At 42.7% G+C, this 9,776-nt stretch overlaps 1 long non-coding RNA gene across 1 annotated transcript; it reads right to left on the bottom strand.

Moving 5' to 3' along the window:
• Positions 1-1,412: 1,412 nt before the first annotated feature.
• Positions 1,413-2,509, bottom strand: LOC144766585 (uncharacterized). The gene is made up of 3 exons (XR_013597850.1): positions 2,481-2,509; positions 2,301-2,367; positions 1,413-1,826 (listed from the first exon to the last, which is right to left on the bottom strand). It is a non-coding gene; the product is annotated as an uncharacterized LOC144766585 (long non-coding RNA).
• Positions 2,510-9,776: the final 7,267 nt, after the last annotated feature.

The raw sequence follows: 9,776 nt of genomic DNA, 5'->3' as shown, positions 1-9,776 counted from the left end.
CGGCTTGCTTGAATCCAGTGGCAAAGTGAGCAAGGGACTCACGTCTGAGCATACCCTGCCAAATTATGGCGAACAAAGTGGTACAAAAGGAAGTGGTGATGGACGGAGCATCTGAACCAATCAAACACTCACACCCAGTCAACAGATCTGGGTTTAATCCATCACCGTTCTTTAGCCCACTCTGCCACCCCAGTTCAGAAATGGCCATATGCAAATCAGTCTGACCCTGTGCCTCATGGGAACAGTCCAGCCTGAACTGAAAAGCCATGCCTACCCTGGACCGGGAACAAGCTTCTGAGGACCGGTTTCTGGCATTTCAGCCGTCTTCAGACCGGCTTGCTTGAATCCAGTGGCAAAGTGAGCAAGGGACTCACGTCTGAGCATGCCCTGCCAACTAATGGCGAACAAAGTAGTACAAAAGGGAGTGGTGATGGACGGAGCATCTGAACCAATCAAACACTCACACCCAGTCAACAGATCTGGGTTTAATCCATCACCGTTCTTTAGCCCACTCTGCCACCCCAGTTCAGACATGGCCATATGCAAATCAGTCTGACCCTGTGCCTCATGGGAACAGTGCAGCCCGAACTGCCAAGCCATGCCTTCCCTGGACCGGGAACAAGCAGTGGGCAGCTGCACCGTGTAGTTTTTCTTTCTAGGGACATGTCTTTGGACTCAGGAGTGAGTCGCACTCCTTCGCCCCTACTTTGGCCTTCCCCAGCTGCGCAGCACTTAGTGCCAGCTGCAGCGTTTAGGCCCTGCTGATTGTTCTCAGCTGCCCAGCAAGTAGTGGGCAGCTGCAACGTTTAGGTTCTGGTGCAGTGGCGCAACCTGGACCTTGATGTGAGTTATGTGCTAATGTTTTGGGTGTTAAGAAATGTACTGTGTGTAGCATGTTTTGCGCACCCTGTGTTTGATGCCTCTACATATGATGTATGCATAGGAGGTTGTTTTACCTGTTTAGGTTTATGTTAACGAGATTATACTTCCCTGTGTGATTTACGCCCCTAGTGTAAGGTTTTACTTAGGTGGTGAGGGTCTAATGTAGTTAGACTGATGGAATACTGTGTATGATGGATTTCATGGCACAGACGGTTGCAAGTGCAGTGATTATCAGTGTTTACTGACTGTATGTTCTATGACCTATTTTTACTTGTATGTTTTAGTTCACCTTTACCAAGTTCACCTTGTGATGATCCTGACAGAGGTCCATGTGGTGAATATAACAGAGAGAGACCCCCTGCGCCAGGGGAATAGGGTACTTTTCAACAGTAAAATTAAAACAAATTTTCCCTTGGCAAGATTACTAGTAAGTCAAGCTCATATGTTAACATTGGACATTATTATTAGACAAGTATGACAAAACTTATAGATATGTAAGAAAATTATATAAAATTTATTTGTATATTAAAAACATTAACAATAAAAACAAATTAACATTTCATTAGCACATTATACTAAAATTGTCACAGTTCTAAATCATCTAAAAATTGTGAGCAAGAAACAAAATTTGTATCAACCTAAATCAGACAGTACAACACAATTGTCAATTACAAAGACCTATAATGGGGGGAGAGACGAACACAAGACAATATAGTTTGTCATCAAAACTTGCACATCAAGTGTCAAAAATTCACAAAACCCAATCCTGGACACATTGGATTCTTGTAATACACAGGATAAACTTGATTACTCGATTGTGCAATTTGTTTGGCGTCGATGCATTTCGATGGCTTTTCTTTAAATATTATGCCATCTTTCTCAAGACTTAATTTAAGATCTCTCCTAATGGACGGCACTGGGTCGTTGCCTTGTAGTAGAACGTCCTGTTGGTAAACATACTACAATCAGTAACTTGTACAGCATTCGCACAATTACATTTGTCAATTTTACATTTTTTAGCCACTCATTTGTTACCATATTGAATAGATAAGGTCCATAGTTATTGTGCAGACATAAACTTTGATACTTCACCGTCTCTGTAGTTTTGGGCCTGTCTTTGACCTGGCATTTGGATCTTACTCAGTTGTAACTTATGTTACATCACATGTTTGATCATACCACAGTGTTTAATTTCATATCCTCTCCATAGTAATTTAGAAACTATACATGTCCAATATTACCATGTGTGCTTTTTAAAATCACATATGAAAAACCTGGTGCGGGGACTTTACTGCCCAAGAACCCTCTAGGCATCAAGATATTGGTGCTTGTTATTTTATTCGGAGGACCTTTCCTCTAGGCTGATCGACATTATGCAACTGGTGATTCATTATTGTACCCTCACTTCAAGTTATTACCTTAGTTCATATTATTCCTGAAGTTCTTCTGATTTTCCGAACTCCACATCGTAGGGTTATGGTGAATCTGCAGATTAATTTATTGTATTTTAGAATTTTTAGAGCAGAAAAGAATTCTTTGTCACTAAAATCTAGTCTCTCTATCTAAATGCGATGTATTTATTTGGAATCCTTCTTTACCTGAGTGTCTTTTTTGTTGTTACTTCCACTCATACCACTATCAAGGAATTGTGTGCAGTGAGATCTATATAAAGAAAAGTCAATTGGTATAATTGTCTGTTTCGTTATAGTTATTAGACTACCTTACTAGCATCTTATGCAACAATTATTTTACCTGCTTACAACCGTGCTTGTTCCGATGTTCTGTTTATTTTGACCTTGCAATCTTCTACGGAACCAACTTCTTAAAAGCGTCACTCCCTGTGTTCAGAGTGTTGGATTCTTTCTAAATGCAAGAGTTTGACATGCGATAAGCACCTTTGTATAGACCTATTTTCCCTCTCTGTCGGTAGTGTCTGTTCTTTACAAGAGACCCACCTCGTATGGCAACTTCATGCGTCTTCCATGGGGTGGATAGGCGAAACCAATTGCTGGCGTGTTGTTGCCTGCAGTGAGATTAAATTAAAACAACGGGGCTCTATTAGCTTTCAATCCTACCGCCCATAGTTTTAATACTACTAATAGGAAAGGGGGACCGTCTCGGCATCGGATACTCCTTACCTATTGCAAATTGTAGTCTCAGCGTCTCCACACCCATCCAGCGTCCACCGGCGAACTCGTCTGTTCTCGGAAAAGCGCGAATTCCGTCATCTGCTGTCTTGTTTTCGTCTGTCAGATTCCTTCTGACAGTGGTGAGTTTTTGGATACCGAGGCAGTAGCCTCATTACTCCACAATCATTCTGAATTTTTTAGTCGCTGTTTAGGTTGTCTTATTGATGTGTGACGCTTTGTCACAGTTGAGGTTGCATCACATGGTCATCTCAGTGATGGGCCGCGGGTAGAATTCCGTCGTCTATTTTGCTATCGCTTTATACCGTGTTTGCTTGTTATCTATTGGCCAGCTTCTATCGGTTCAGCTTGTGTTCATAATTGACGGCCCTAATTAGTTGCATTCAGGTCCTGCGGTTTGTCTTGCGAAGCGTTCCACGCCTCGTTTTCATTAGCAGTCACGAGGTGGTTCCACGGCTCCTTCTCATTTGGAATCCAAGCCTCGTTTTCATTTTTTGTTGCACGTAGTTATAGCAACCTTTATTTAGCGTCATTGCTTCCAATTGCTCTCTAAGACGATTGATTTTAATGCTATGTTTCCAAATTAGATTAAAATAATGTATTTTCGAGTTTAGGCATATAGAAAGCCGCGCAGACAAACCAGTTTTTATGCGTCTATGTTCTAAAAATTGGCACGTCTTTCCTGTTGCTTTTTAAGGTCTATTGCAGGTTTAATGTGGATTGCCTTCTGAGTGAGCCTTCTTTTAATTAGACCCACAGTCCATGTGGCCCTGTCAGGTGTACATAATCCCTTGTAAATATGGCCCGTGCCGGTTGGCTCAATGTACATCTTGTGATTATTATTCTAATGTTTTTTGAGAATACAAAGGCTATTTTTTATATAACCTTGTGCGGAGTTCCTTTTGTGGGGGGCCTGGGATGTTGTTGCTGGGGGGGTGCTTGCGCAAATGCTTTACACATTGCCTCCGGGATCAGTCTTACTGCTCGTGTCACGGTGCTAAAGGGGTGAGCAGGGGTTATCTTTGGAGTGTAACATCCTTGCCCTAACTAGAGTGGTGGTTTCTGCCTGACTTTGGTGCAAGCCTCAGCCAACCAGAAATCCAATTTCAAACACCCATGCTGAAGTATGGACACATCTTGTTATAGTCCATCAATAGCAGAAGATAAAATGTTGTCCAGTGAATAAATCCTGGATGTTATTGTAGTCATACCATTATCAACTACGGCTTTTCTAAGTCAATCCTATCTATTTCTCGTAGTCTCTCCATAACGTCCATAACGTCTTGTTGGGAGATTTTCCAAATTTCATTATAGACAGCATATAAGAAAATGTTTTTGACATGAGATTTTGAGACCTAAAAATAAATCCTGTATGTCCACATCCACTGTAAGTAAGGATAAGTGTTGTTTCACCTGTGGGAATGTGGAGGTCTTTAGCCAATCGAAGCATAACTTCCAAACACTGTATGATGTCACCATGCCCGGATGTTCTCTTTGTACATAGCATGGGTCTGGCCTCTGACCCCCAAACCCTTTTCGTGGTACCCCTGAATCTTCCTTGACATCTGTCTTTGTCTGTGGGCCAAACCAACCATCCCTTCCAATTGGGGTCTGATCTATTGTATTGTGAAAAGTCATCTATTGTAGGCCTTTCTTCTGATGTAAAATTTTCCTCAGTATGTGATGGTGTTGGAATCCGAGGTGTGTTCAAATCCTTGTTCTTGGCGATCCCAGAACAGGAAGTCTGTTGCACAATTTCTTTTAGAAATATCATCTGCTGAGGAATGAGGCATGCTCTAAGTAGTGCTCTACTATCTTTCCATAAGTCAAAACCCTGTTCAGACAGTTGGGTAATAAAGAGACAGAGTAAATCTGTTTGGTGTTAGTCACCATATTTTTCTGTGCGAATGTCAGTGCGACCGTATAGTAATATGAAGTCGGGTCTGAAACATTAAACCTGCAAGCTGTGCAAGCATTTTCAAACTACTTTTCGGTGGTGTAGGGCAATGTTCCCTTTGGTGATATGGGAAAATATTCCTAGGGCTACTGGATTTGTGCAGAAAATGATGACCATAATGTTGATAACAATACATGGTGTTAAAATTTCATGTGTCTTCCAACATTTTACTGCTAGAAAATGCTCCAGATTGTTCTAAATCAGACAACATATTGCTTACAGTTCCAAAATCCCAATCATCGAAAAATGTACTGGAGGTAATTATATCATTTAAGGAAATGTGGTATTTTTAAAAGTTTGGTCAGGCCAAATATATTATAATTAATCTTAATTAATAAATGTTCCATACTATACCATCAGGTATAGGAACTGCTGTAATATTCACTGATGACAAGGCTCTTTCAGCCATATTCATCAAGCAAAATTGCACTCGCAAAGGGCAAGATTCTCACAATCTTGCCCTTTGCGAGTGCAATATTTGCATTTGGGATTCATCATCCCAAATGAAAAATTCGCTATTAAAGAATTCGCACATTTGCGAGGAATTGCATTTAAGGAATCTCTATTTGAGATTCCTTAAATGCAATTCATGAACCATTTTAAAATTGCGAAATCGCAATTTTGGGCCGCTATTTATCGCGAGGTCAGACCTCGTGGTAATTAGCGAAAACTTAGAAAAATGCATTTAAATGCATTTTTCTAAGTTGCATGTTACACACACACATGTCCTTTGGACATGTGTGTGCGCAACACCAATGTAGATTACATTTCAGGGGTGCTACAGGGTGTCCTTTGGACACCCCTGCGCCCTTGAAATCGCATCCTTATTTGCGATTAGCAAATTGCTAATCGCAAATAAGGAATAACTCCCCATTCATTCCTACTGGCCTTTAGGCCCATAGGAATGAATGGGGAGTTATTCCTTATTTGCGATTAGCAATTTGCTAATCGCAAATAAGGAATGTGTAGGAATCGCAATTTATTTAGCAATTCCTACATGAATCCCGTTTTGCAAGTCCTTAATAGCGATTCCTTATGAATCGCTATTAAAGACTCGCAAAACGACCCTTTTATGAATCTGGCTCTTTGTTCATAATATGAAGAGACAAGAGGTTTCAGGATCTAGTTCACTTTTGATGCTGCAGAGCTTTGGCTAGGGTAAGTTCCATTAACAAGTAAGCAGAAAACAGTTAAGCCTATCCAGAAAAAAAAGAAAAGTATCCCAGTGATTATCCAAAGTTCTATCCAAGGTGACACAAGGTAAGTCTTTTTACGAAAAATGAAGAAGTCTTTGACTTGTTGTTGATGAGATTTAGGGGCTGGTTTCATTTCAGGTTCACTTGGAAGCAATGAAAAGGTATCAAAGTTGATGAAATATCCAGATGCATTTTTGGTAGCTCAGCAGGTTCTGTTGAAATTGTAAATGGCTCTTGTTGAGGCATGTTTATGTGAACATCAGTGTTAGGTTGAAATATAATTTGTCATTCATTTTTATTTTGAATTTCTGTGTCAAGAGAAACGAGTTCCATGGCATTGTTGCATAGTCCATCATTCTGTATAGGAGACTCTTCAAACATGAGGAGACTTTCCGTCTGAACTTCCTGTATGATAGCAAGAGGAGGGCGCCGGCTTCCCAGGAGTTCACGAGGCCTACTATTCAGGCGTGGTGTGGCTCACTGGTTAGAGGCGGCAGACCCGGAAGCAGAGAACGGCCCGGAACCAGGGTTCAATCCCCAACGCGGCAGGGTCGTGGACCAGGGTCAACGGACTCGATAATTCTTGCCTCGGTGCCTACTCTAACCAGGGATCACACTCGGCAACTCTGGGCATTAAGCATGCCTCATCTCTACAGCGGACCCCCACAGACACTGGGGATGCCTGGTTTCACCTTGGAGATACCCAGAAGGGACCATCTCACAGGGAAAGCCAGGACGGGTTCCCCAGCGGTCTTCAGCGCCAGGACGCTTACGGGCAGCAGTGCGCTTTACAAATCCAGCACATTTACATTCAGTACTGGCCACATAGTGGGGTTTTATCAGTTCAATGGAGACAAATCTTTTCTCCTTTTTTCGTCAAGAGGCGGCAGATGTACCGTTCTTGTTCCTTCAACTGCCAGGACAGGTACAGGCTTTCCGTATGATGGTCCAAATTCTTTCTTGTCGGTAATTGTGTACCCTGGTGTATGTAGGTGTTTTAACGGTATTCTATTGTGTGTTTTTCAGCATAGCACTGGCCCTGGGCCTGGTTAGGCAGAGCTCAGGGTCAGTCAGAGTCAGTTACCATCATTATCAGTCAGAAAAAAGTTGGGGAGTGCCAATGGCACAGGATGACTTTGCAACAACGGACACAATAGAACTATTACTTGAGGGACAATTCTTCTGTTTTAGCACTTTTTAGAGTTTTTAACATTTTTGAGCAGAGCTATGGTTTTTACTACATATGTTTGCGTACCCATACCTAGGCTGGTAGTACATTAGTATTAGATTATGCCGTCCAGTCTGATGAGTGGTTGGTGTTATATTCCATAGAGGTACACCAATATATGCCCTGGTAACATCACAACCTTTCAACTGTATTTGTCCCTACATTACATACACAATGGGCTGCTAGGCCTGATCCTATACCTTGTTACCGTACTGTTTACATAACGTGGGGTTTTCCATGAACAATAGCCACATACAATATGCATGAGGATTCTTGGATTCTTGGAAACTCAGCAGGACGATCATCTCCTCCATAATAACTATGTACAAGGTTCATTCTCGACGTCGTCCTAAGTCCGACAATGGCACAGCAAGGTAGAACCCCTTGGGATACCTTTGGGTATATAAACATCACATCTTGCTGAGATAGTCAGAGGAGATAACGACTTTCATGCTGACACACTGACACAAGATGCTGAGGTTCTTGCATGGAGGTGCTCCAGCTTGCAGTGGTCTAACAACCCTTGAGGGGTGTCCAGCTCGAGACCAAGATGGGGTCCTACAGTCTTTCAGTTCAGGTAATGGTGTTGTCTTTATCCTAGAGGGATTCTTGGCTTATCATCTACACACATGCTAGGTACTCTTAGGTACATCTAGTTAGGGTAGCATCATAGGAGTACGCATTTTATTATCATGTATTCTATATAATTGCCTGTATTCATGGTTACAGCAAGATGGTAGACATCTACCATCCTTTTACTTTCTTAATGCTTCTAATCATTTATATCTGTATATATATATCTGTATATAGTGGTTGTTTCAGTACACCTATTTTACACTAGAATGACGAATGTTCAATAAATACTTATTGAAAAACGTCCATATCGTTTATTCTGTGTCTCTCTCTGAGACAAAGTGAGCACGAGGGACTGAGCGAAAAGTATTGCACTGTTTACACGGTTCTGAGGGAGTAGAATTGTCATGTTCGATAGTTGCCGATAATTATTCTCTCCTTGGTAAGAGGGGTTTCCAGTGGCACTGTGAGCTAGCTGGTATACAGGCCAACATACCCGGTGGGGATGTCTGGAATCAGTCTGGACACCAGGCCCGCAGTGTATGTTGTCTAAACGTGCAGATCCTGTATAGGTTTTATAGGACCTACACAACAGCACATATACCTCACTGAGAGAAGAGGGTTGTATCTCACTGGTGGAAGAGGAGAGATAAACTTTGCCTACAGGACAAAGAGGACACATGCACCTCACTGAGAGAAGAGGGCTGCACCTAAGTGGTCAAGAAGAAGAGGTACACCTCGTTGACACGGGAAAGGCGGTACATGCACCACACAGAGAGAAGAGAGCTATACCTAACTAGTGGAAGAGGGGAAGTGCAACTCACGAACAGGTCGAAGAGGGCACATACACCTCACTAAGAGAAGAGGGCTGTACCTCACTGATGAGAGAGGAGAGGTATACCTCTATGACAGGACGTGGAGGATGCATGCACCTGACTGAAAGAAGGGGGCTATACCTCACTTGTGAAAAGGGGAGAAGCACTCCTCGCCGACAGGACAGAGAGGGTACATGCACCTCACTGAGAGAAGAGAGCTGTACCTCACTGGTAGAAGAGGAGAGATATATCTTGCAGACATGATGAAGAGAGTACTGGTGGAAGAGGAGAGGATGAAGAGGGCAAATGCACCTCACTGAATGTGGAGGGCTGCACCTCACTGGTGTAAGAGGAGAGGTACACCTCACTGACAATAAGTAGAGGGCACATACAAGTCACTGAGAGAAGTGGGCTGCACCTCACTGGTGGAAGAGGAGAGTTAAATTTCACCGAAAGAACAAGGAGGGCACTCACACCTCACTGAGAGAAGAGGGCTGCACCTCACTGGTGGAAGAGGAGAGGTACACGTCACTGACAGTATAATGAGGGCACATACACCTCACTGAGAGTAGAGGTTGTTACTCACTGGTGGAGGAGGAGAAGTACACCTCACTGACAGAATGAAGAAGGCACATACACCTCACTGAGAGAAGAGGGTTGTGACTCACTGGTGGAAGCGGAGAGGTACACCTCCCTGACAGGATGAATAGGGCAAACACACCTCACTGAGAGGAGAGGGTTGTAGATTACTGGTGGAAGAGGAGAGGTACACCTCACAACACAATTAAGAGGGCATAATCACCTCACTGAGAGAAGAAGGTTCTACCTAACTGATGGAAGAGGAGAGATATACCTCTCCGACAAGAGGAAGTGGGCATAAACACTTCACTGAAAGATGAGGGTTGTATCTCATTGACTGAAGTGGAGAGGTACATCTCTTCATTAGGTACACCTCACTGATGGGATAAAGAGGGTACC

The sequence above is a fragment of the Lissotriton helveticus genome, chromosome 7, assembly GCF_964261635.1.
Source record: "Lissotriton helveticus chromosome 7, aLisHel1.1, whole genome shotgun sequence".
In the NCBI taxonomy this organism is placed as follows: Eukaryota; Metazoa; Chordata; class Amphibia; order Caudata; family Salamandridae; genus Lissotriton; species Lissotriton helveticus.
Note: the sequence above shows the minus strand (reverse complement) of the source record. Positions and strands in the feature narration are given on the sequence as shown.